The sequence below is a fragment of the Marmota marmota genome, unplaced genomic scaffold, assembly GCF_001458135.2.
Source record: "Marmota marmota marmota unplaced genomic scaffold, marMar, whole genome shotgun sequence".
NCBI lineage: Eukaryota > Metazoa > Chordata > Mammalia > Rodentia > Sciuridae > Marmota > Marmota marmota.
The window spans coordinates 29,668,585-29,679,440 of record NW_026000174.1 but is presented as its reverse complement, the minus strand read 5'-3'; the positions used below and the strand labels follow the sequence as shown (position 1 = coordinate 29,679,440).

At 37.0% G+C, this 10,856-nt stretch overlaps 1 non-coding gene across 1 annotated transcript; it reads left to right on the top strand.

Moving 5' to 3' along the window:
- The first annotated feature begins 1,216 nt into the window (after positions 1–1,216).
- Positions 1,217–1,319, top strand: LOC125612226. The gene has a single exon (XR_007342561.1). It is a non-coding gene; the product is annotated as a U6 spliceosomal RNA (small nuclear RNA).
- The last annotated feature ends 9,537 nt before the right edge of the window (positions 1,320–10,856 follow it).

Sequence of the window (10,856 nt, the reverse complement as noted above, 5' to 3'; positions counted from 1 at the left end):
TTTTTTTTTTTTTTTTGAGAGGTGTGCCTTTGAAGAGAAATGATTTATGTTTTGATTTTCCTTCTGAGCTTCTCTTCCTATAAGTTCTCCTCCCTAATACTGTGTCTGCTCTTTTGTGTCACCCCTTACCCAGGCATTGCACCAGGGGGCGGGTCTCCTAGGGGCAGGACACATTCCTTGCTAACCACACTGGTGGGCCAGGCATGGCATCTGCCTGAAGTTCACTAACCCACTGAGATTGGTCCTACGTAATCTTGAAACTAGACATTTTTGTAGTATGTGAGAACTTGATTTGTTTTTATGTGGTTTTCTAGCATAATCATACCCATACCTCTGACCACAATAAGTTAATTTTGACTTATCTCAGCTACTCAGAAAAATAACTATTTCCTTCAAAGAAGTTAATGTTATCCCATTAGTCTTAGGTGGTTTCTCTTGGTTAATTTTAAAATTTGTTGTAGGTAAGTTATCTCTCGGAAGAATTTTAAGCTTTATGACATTGTGGAAAGTTTCTCTAGCTAAAACCCAGACACCTTAGAGTTTAATCCTAGTTTTGCTCCTGTGACACCAGAAGTAAGTTGCTTCACCCCTCTGGATCCCCGCTCATCACTTTCTTTTTTTTTTTTTTTCCTTTAAAAAAACAAAACTTTTTTTTTTTTTTAGACAGGATTTTTGCTATGCTGCCCAGGATCCAGGATGACCTTGAACTTGAACTCACAGACCTCCTGCCTCCACCTCTCTTGGGTAGCTGGGATTATAAGCGCGACCACTGCACCTGGCTTTTCAAATTTCTTTTTAATGGCAAATACTTTTTTATGCTCTTGCAATCAAAATCGGCTTTCTACTGAATCAGTGAAAGGTTGAGACTGGTAGTCTAATCCCTCATTTTACAGAAGAGAAAACTGAGCTAAATAGTAATGAAGTGGTTTGCCAAGGTGAGGCATCTAGCTGAGATCAAAGTCAAGACTGTGGTATGGAATTATGCTGTGTTGTTTACTAGAGCCCCAGCTATTATGTACCTGTTAGTTGTTATGTAGTAGCAAACAATATTGTGCTTAGCTTAATAGAGAATTTCTTCCTTTATTTAGACAGTTTCCTTTGAAGAAAATAAAGTCCTTGAATTTGTTGTGATTTGCTTTGAGAGATTACAAGCTTTGATCTTAAGTTTTTGGTTGTCATAATTAAAACTTTGAACAGCATTAAATATCACTGTAGGGTACTCATTTCAGCAGCACATATACTAAAATTGAACGATAAAGAGATTATCATGGCCCTTGAGCGAGGATGACACACAAATTTGTGAAGTGTTCCATATTTTTCAAAAAATAAATGTATAAATAAATATTATGTATATGATAAAAATGAGTAAGTCTTTCTGAAAAATGAAAATTTTCTATTTTTATAATTCAATAGGAATCCTAGCATGAAGAAAAATGGAATATTAAAATACCATTATTATTTGGACCTGAGAATTAATAGGATTTCCCTTATGAAAGAAAAACAACTGGGGCAGTTCTCAGGATTTAAAGGTGGTTGTTTCGGGGTTTTTTGTTGTTGTTGTTTTTAGTTTTTAATTTCACAGTACTGGGGATGGAACTTAGGGCCTTGTGCATGCTAAGCAAGCACTCTACGGCCAAACTACATCCCAAGCCCTAAAGGTTTCTAATAATTAAGTGATAACTTATTAATACATTAGTAATTAGGGTTCCTGTGATACATTGTACTTTATTCTTGTATAACACTGTTTATCTAAAGATTATCTTGCCTATAATTAAGTTTCATATAATTCATTCATTATAATTTAATTCTCTCATTTTCCAGTTAAACAAATCAAAATTTTTACAAATATGATACTCTCAAAAGCTCCTGGGCTGAGGATGTAACTAGTGATAAAGTGTATGCTTTCAGTGTGTAAGAAGGCTCTAGGTTTAATCCCCAGCACCAAAAAAAAAAAAAAAAGTCTTTCATATAACAGGAGTGATAATACCATCATGCTAGGTGGCCAGTTTAGAGTGTACCAGACTCTGTCTTTCTAAACCAAATAAGCTAAGATCTCCTAGCTCCAAAGCAATCTCCCATTTCAGGCTCTCTTCCCACTCCCCCAGCTCCTGGCCAATGAGTTCAGTAGCCAGTTTCCACTTAGATGCTTTTACTTTGCCTTTGAACCTTTCCTAGGACCTGTGCTCAACTACTACGGTCTTAGCTTCAGTCTTCTCAGGCAGAATACCTGGATTAAGCAGCAGCAGTTTAGCCAGTGTCTCTGCTGCACCTGTCCTGGACAAGAGAAAGGAAGATTGGGGCACCCATTATTGCCCTATCCTGGCCCTAGTCTCTGAGTATAAAAGAAAGCAAGTTGGGTTGGGAATGTAGTTTAATGGTGAAGAGTTTGCCCAGCATGCACCAAGCCCTGGGTTCAATCCCCAGTAGCGCGTGCACGCGCGCCACACACACACACACACACACACACACACACACACACACACACCACTAAAAGGAAGCAAGTCAAAGGCTGGTTCCGTGGACAGCAAACATTAAATTCTAAACTGGAAACTTATGACTCCTGAAAAAGAGAGGATGATAAATATTGACAAATCCTTACTGAAAGCAGGTGTAACTGACAGAGGTAGCAGTTGTATACAGCTTTGCTGCTCCAAGTGTGATCTGGTGAAGAGTGGCATCAGTATCACCTGGGAATAGTCAGAAATTCAGAACCTCAGACCCCATCCCAGACCTAATGAATCAAAATACACCTTTTTTTTTTTTGTAGTTGTAGATGGACTGACTGCTTTTATTTTATTTGTTTATTTTTATGCGGTGCTAAGGATCGAACCCAGTGCCTCACACATACTAAGCAAGCGCTCTGCCACTGAGCTCCAACCCCAGCCCCCCAAAAATATACCTTTTAATAAGGATCCCCCACCCTAGGTGATTTGTGTGTACACTCTCTGTATTTGTCTACCAAGACTGCCATAACAAAATATCACAGACTGAGTGGCTTAAACATCAGAAATTTATTTGTCCCAGTTCTGGGAGCTAGAAGTCTAAGATCAAGCTCAGCAGGTTCAATTTCTTCGAGGCATCTCTCCTAGACTTACAGATGACTGTCTTCCCACTATGTCCTCACATGGCCTTTTGTATGTGCTCATCCTTGGTGTCTCTGTGCCCTAATCTCCTCTTCTTATAAGGACATCAGACAGATTGGGTTAGGGGCCCCTAACAACCTCATTTTAACTTAATCACCTCTTTAAAGGCCCAATCTCTAAATACTGTCATATTCTGGGGTCCTGGAGTTAGGGCTTGAACATAAGAATTTGGAAGGAGGTGTGGGTGGCACAATAGCAGTAGGTAAGTCTGGATTGATCTGTCCTTTCCTTTGAAAGTTTCCAGAGTAATCAGAGCCTGAGAGACAGACTCTTGGACTGCCCAAAATGCACAGGAGTCAAATGCTAAATGCTAATCTAGTCATGACAGAGAGACATACTACTACCAGATTTATAAACTTAAAGGCTAGATGCCTTCATTTCTCTGTTGGTTTACCTAAGAGCCTCCTCAGGTTACCTGGTGTACCTAGAATGTTTATTTCCCTTCTAAATGACCCAGCATTTCCCTAGAGGCCTTAAAGCAATCCATGTGTTGATGTATTACCAACTTCTCAGCTTTCTTCCTTTGCTTCTGAGAAAGCAATTTTATTTTCGCAAGGCTGGGGGACATCTCTTGATAACTCCTAAACAGCGTTATAACCACAGACCAGTCACATGATCTTATTTAGTCTTTATAAGGACTCTGTGCAATAGATACTATTATCCCAATTTACAAATAACAAGTGGAAGCTCAGAGATGTTAAGTAATTTGTTTAATGTCACATATTTGGTAGTTGGAAGTCAGAATTTGACCCAGTTCCAAAGTCTGTGGTTTTAAGATGGGCAATATTCATACCACCTCTCTGGCCTTTTTCTCAGGCAAGCCCCAAAGCTGCTTTACCAGCTTTTATTTATAGACATGTGACTGACTTGTCTTCCTACTCCTGCATGTGGTTCAGATGTCACATGTTACCCTCATTATTATGATTACTATCATTTTCATCATTATCAATTAACACTTGAAAGATCTCATGGTGCTGAGTGATTTAATTTTAATTCCCCACATGCAATTTCTGCCTGCAAATTATTTCTTTAAATTGCCACGAATATAATATTTCCTTTTGAAAACATGACAAACCATAAGCAGGTTATTTGTTTTAATGCTGAAAGCTTGGGAACAAAAAAATTTTTCTTCAGCTTTTCATCACACACAAAATCTAAACAATGGATGTCCTGCTTTTACACTTCAAAGATCAAGTTAAAATCCTCTCAACCGGAATAAAAATAAATCCAACGGAACTTAATCCATGGGTCTATTACTGCTCAGTGTCAAAAGCCTATGTTTTTACTGTCTTCTTTTTAAATTTTAAAATGCTAAGATTTGTTATTGGAATTTGGAATTTTGCTAAGTAAACTTCAAATTGTGGAGTTATATATCAGTCGGTAAATGGCAATGCAAACAAAATCGGGTGATAGTCTTCTATTTGAGTTTTGACTAATACACTTACTAGCTAGGTCACTTTAAGAATGTTACTTAACTTCCCGCAACCTCTTAATCTTGCTATTAAAAATGAGTTAATCAACTCTTAGAAGAATATTTTTTAGAGATGGATGTATGCTGAATAAAATTATATGATGACCAACATTAGCTTCAAAATAGCCCAAATATAAGAAAAGGTGTATGGGAATATAGTTGAAACAAGATTATGTGTTGGTAACTGTTGAAGCTGAGTGATAGGGATTCATTTTACTCTTCTATCTTCATTTCTTTTTTATTTTCATTTTGTTTTTTTTTTTGTTGTTGTTGTTGTTATTGTCATTGTTGTTTGTTTGTTTGTTTTTTGGTACTGGGGATTAAACCCAGGGGCATTTTACCACTGAGCTACATCCCCAGTCTTTTTTATTTTTATTTTGAGAGAAGGTCTTGTTAAGATGTGTAGGAACTCATTAAATTGCTGAGTCTGACCTTGAATTTGAGATACTCCTGCCTCAGTCTCTGAAGTAACTGGGATTATAGGAATGCACCAACATACCCAGCTCTCTACTTTTTTATACACTTGAAATTTTTCAATAAAAAGAATGAAAAAAGTGCCTCATAGGTCATTGTGTTAGAAAGTACATATGAAAGCACTTTTAAATTGAAATGATAGCTACCATTTTTCAAGTATTTACTATGTATGTGCTAACTGCCATTCAGAATATTCTACTTACAGTATCTCATTTAATTATCACAGCAGTTCCATTAATTGGGTATTGTTATCATCCTCAGTTTGTACATGAGAAAAATGAGACATAGAGAATCTAAGCAACTCACCCAAGGACATAGCTAGTAAATACCAATGTCAGGATTCAAACGTTAGTCTATGAAATATTGCCCATCACATGGTAACCAGTTGAATAATTTCCATTAACAGTTATCATTTTTTGTGTTCTAAATATACTAGGCATCATCCTAAGTGCCTCTCCTATGTTATCTCTAATTTGTTCATTTTTTTTCTTTTCATTCCTCTGCCCACAATTTAAAAGCATGTGCCCTAAAATTTAGAGGAACAAAATACTCCCCTGAAGCCATTAAGTTGCAAAGCTAGATTAGGAAAATAGATACTTTTTCCAGAAAATAAAAGATCAGGAAGGCACAAAGGAGAAAGGGGGGAAAAAAAAAAAAACCTTTACACCTGGAGCTTCAGCATTCTAGAGATGGCCTTTGAGAAGCTGATTAAATCTCTCTACTTTTCCTCCAGGGAAAGCAAGCATAATAGACATACACAGAATTTTGTATTTAATTTCAAGAGACTTGTTAATTCTTTGAAACCCATTGATGAGGGGCTGGGATGTGGCTCAAGTGGTAGTGTGCTCGCCTGGCATGCGTGCGGCCCGAGTTCGATCCTCTGCACCACATACAAACAAAGATGTTGTGTCAGCCAATAACTAAAAAATAAAATATTAAAATTCTCTCTCTCTCTCTCTCTCTCTCTCTCTCTCTCTCTCTCTCTTTAAAAAAAATTAAAAAAAAAAAAAAGAAAAAGAAACCCATTTATGAAACCCTAGGCTAGGTAAAAGGAGAGAGAATATCTCAGGCAGAGGTCACAGAACAATTAGAAACAGAAAGGGAGGGGGAGTGATTTTCTGGGGGAGCCTAGTGCCTGTAAAGAAACAGAAACCACATTTATACATACAGCAATAGTAATGTCTATTTATTCAGCTGTCCAGGCCGAGGCTGAGGAGGCAGAGTGGTAACTTGTCTATGGAGGACACTGAAGGACACATTGTTCTTGATTTACTACTAGGATTTTTTTTTTTTTTTTGCACCAGAGATTGAACCCAGGGCACTTACCCACTAAGCCCCGTCCCCAGCCCTTTTTATTTTTTAGACAGAGTCTCGCTAAGTTGCTTAGGGCCTCACTAAATTACTGAGGCTGGTATTGAACTTACAATTCTCCTATCTCTGCCTCCTGAGCCACTGGAATTACAGGAGTGTGCACCCAGCGGGAATTTATCTTAAAGCAAAATTCGTATAATCATTGTTTGCAATGCTAAAATATCTATACCAAATCAACTAATATACCGTTGAAGGGGAATAAAATGGGAACAACCTAAATTTCAATAACAGAATATTAAAAATTAGGGTATTTCAAATTACTAAAATAGTATACAGCCTTAAACATTGTAATTATACAAGGTCATGAATAGTAGGAGGCAGGAATCATTGGGGCCATCTTAAAAGCTGCCTACTATACTATTTTACATTTGCATAAGCTGTGCTTTTAAGTCTTTGAAAATTATCTTTAACACAAAGAAAAGATTTCTGATATAAAGTTACATAGAAGTAATAGACTATAAGAACATATAGCATTATTTCAAATGTATACTTATTATACACGTGAACAAATACCAAAGAAAAAGAGAAAAATGTCTGAGAGTATATTTGTGAAAATGGAAGTTAAAATTCATTCATACTATTTTTTTACTCTCTTTAAAATTATCTCAAATGTTATCTTTTTATTTTTTATTTTTATATTTTTTTTCTTTTCAATACAAAAGAATAAAGAAAAACAAGGCTTGGACTCATTCGGATACAAAATAGAAAGACTTAAATAGACATGGATCAGGATGAGAGTAAGATTTTTTTTACCTATAATTCTAGCTCCTGAGGAGGACTGAGGCAGGAGGATCACAAGTTCAGAAATAGCCTGGGCAATTTGATAAGACCCTGTCTCAAAATTCAAAAGACTAGAGAAGTAGCTCAGTGGCAGAGTGCCTGGGTTTAATCCTGAATAACACACACACACACACACACACACAAAATAAATAAATAAATAAATAAAGTCAGATTTTTTTTAAATGGCTAGTAGAAAGAAATTGCTTATTTCTAGAAAGCAGTCACTTGAGATTTGAATGTGAAAAAAGGAAGTGAAAATAAAGAAAGTTAGCTGTACCACAGGAATCTTTCTTAGTAAACTTGCCTGAGTTAGAACTACAAACTGGAATAATTGAGAGACAGAAGGTTCCCCAAGGGAGTTGTCAAGTCTTGGAGTGCTACAGTTATCAGCCTTGGCACTCCTATGATTACCTCTGACACAGTCTCCCACCAAAGCTGCAAATACCAAAGAAATGCAAAGGAGGGAGATGGGAATCATGCTGGCCCAGGCTGTCAAACAGCCAGTTTTTTGAAATCTGTTAATTGCTTTGCATACTGCTGAGTTCAATGACTTCTCTAACTGCTACCTCAATATTAGTTTTCAGAAAAAAGAAATTTGCCTAAGCCTATATTAACTGTTTTCTAAATTAACAAACAGGCAAAATTGGAGTCAGGTTGAATGACTTCCTTTTTCATTGAGTGATGTGTTTGCTCTGGTGTCAAACCCACACATCGGTAATGCTTGGAGTGCTAGTCCATGGTTAACAACTGGCCTTCTGGGAGTGTGGGGAGGAAGGCAAGTTTGGATTTGGGGTATTTGCCAATTTTGCCATATCTTTGAATGCAGACTTGGGAAAAGATAGGCAGTTATTGCACACTATTGTATAGGATTTCCAACCTACAGACACAGTAGATATAAATAACCTGAAGAACATAGAAATAGTAAAATGTAGCAAAATAATTAGGAAGTGGTGAGTTTTTATCTTTTTTTTTTTACTTTGTTCTTAATATAATTTATTTCATTTTAAGTTTGCATAAGGGTTTTTTTTCCTGGTACCGGGAGTTGAACCCAGGGATGCTTATGAAACAACTGAGTTAAATTTCCAGCCCCTTTTGATTTTTTTTATCTTGAGACAGGATCTCATAAAGTTGGCCTCACACTTGTGATTCTCTTACCTCAGTCTCCTGAATAGATGGGATTATAGGTGTGTACCACCAGGCCCAGTTTATATCACTTAATTTTTTTTTGGGGGGGGGGGTAATTGAGGGTTTAACCCAGGGAAATTTTATAACTAAACTACCCCAGCCCTTTTTATTTATTTATTTTATTTTTTATTAGTGAGACATGTCTCACTAAGTTACTTAGGCCTCACTAAATTATTGGGGTTGACTTGAACTTTCGATCCTCCTGCCTCAGCCTCCAGAGACCCTGGGATTACAAGCATGAACCACTGCACCCAACTAGTTCATCTTTTTTTTTTTTAATATTTAGTTAGTTAGTTGTAGTTGGACACAATACCTTTATTTTATTTATTTATTTTTATGTGGTGCTGAGAATCAAACCCAGAGCCTCGAATGTGTTAGGCAAGCACTCTACCACTGAGCCACAACCCCAGCCCACTAGTTCATCTTATTCTTAAACAATAGTGAAAGATAAGTGGTTACTGCAGTGTATTAGTTAGCTTTCCATTACTATAACAAATATCTGAAATAAATAAATGTTGGGAAACAGATTTGGAATCCCAGCAGGTAAAGGAAGATTCAAGGTGCAATTTGGATAGTAGACACTCTTTGTTCAGAGGTGGCAGCAGCCCCTCACCCCCAGCCTCAGGTTCTAGCTTCATTTTGCCCCCTGAGCCGTTTCCATAGGCCTTTTTTTTTATTCACATTGTCAATAGGGTTACATAAGTGGGTGCATGCTCACAAGCAAATGTTTATGACCTTGAGTACATATGCTGAATCAGGGTGTTCATGTCCTTGGCTACGCACTAAAATCATAGCCCTTTGGAATCTTTGGCAAGGAAGCCTAACTGTAGCCATTTAAGGCCTGCCCTACAATAAACTTTAAAAGAAGAAAGATTTGCCAGGTTCAGTGATGCACACCTGTAGTCCCAGCAGCTCAAGAAACTGAGGCAAGAAGATTGCAAGTTTGAGGCCAGCCTGGGTAATTTATTGAGACACTATCTCAAAATAAAAACAGCTGGGGATATAGCTCAGTGCACTGGGTTCAATCCCCAGAACCACCAAAAAATAAAAATAAATGTCATCAGGGAATTACAAATTAACACAGAGATACATTGTCCACCTATTGGAATAACAAAACTCCAAATACTAATGATACTAAATGCTGGTGAAGCTATGGAAGAACAGGAACTCTCATTCGTTGCTGGTGGAAATGCAAAATGGTACAGCCACTTTGGAAGAAAGTTTGGCAGTTTCTTATAAAACGAATATTCTTACCATATAATCTGGCAATCACACTCCTTGATATTTACCCAAAGGAGTTGGAAACATGGTCACAAAAAACCTGCATACAATTGTTTATAACAGCTTAATTCATAATTGCCAAAACTTGAAAGCAACCAAAATGTCCTTTAGAAAATGAACGGACAAATAAACTGTGCTATCTCCAGATAATAAAATATTACTTAATGCTAAAAAGAAACAAGATATTAAGACATGAAAAGGCATAGAGTGATCTTAAATGAGCATTACTAAGTGAAAGAAACCAATCTGAAAAGACTACATACTATATAATTCCAAACACAGTCATCCCTCAGTTTCAATAAGGGATTGCTTCCTGGACTCCCCGCCCACCCCCACCTCCGGCAATGGATACTAAAATCTCTGGGTGTTCAAGTCCCTTATATAAAACAGTGTAGTATATGTATATAATCTATACACATCCTGAATACTTTAAATCATGTCTATATTAATTACCTACTACAAGTAAATGCTATTGTGTTGTTTAGGGATTGATAGCAAGAAAGAAGTCTATGTTCAGTATACACAAAAAATTTTCCCCAATATTTTCAATCTGCAGTTGATTAAATCTGCAAATGTAGACTAGGGAGATGGAAGACCAACTGTGACATCCTATAAAAGTATGAAAACAATAAAAATATCAGTTATTCCAAGGGTTAGTGGAGAGGAATAAACAGATGGAGTACAGAGGATTTTGAGGGCAGTGCAAATACTCTGTGTGAAAATAGTAGGTATGTCATTATACACGTGTTTAAACCCAGGGAATGTACTAATGTACTAAACTACTGTAAGCTCTGGGCTTTGGGTAATAATAATGAATCAGTCTATATTCACCAGTTGTAACAAATATGCCATACTGGTACAGGATTTTTGATAAACTTTTTTTTCGTGGTGTTGGGGATCAAACCAAGGCCTTGCACCTGCTAGGAAAGCGCTCAAACACTGAGCTACATTCCCAGCCTTGGTGCAGGATATTGATAATGGGGCAAGCTCTGCAGGTAAGGGGACAGGAGATACATGGGACTCTGTACTTTTAGAACAACAAAAATAAAGGACTTGTTCTGACATGCACTAATAGACATGAGAATTCAAACCACTGAAATATTGTCTTCTACCATCTGATTGGCAAAAAAAAAAAAAAAAAAAAAAACCCA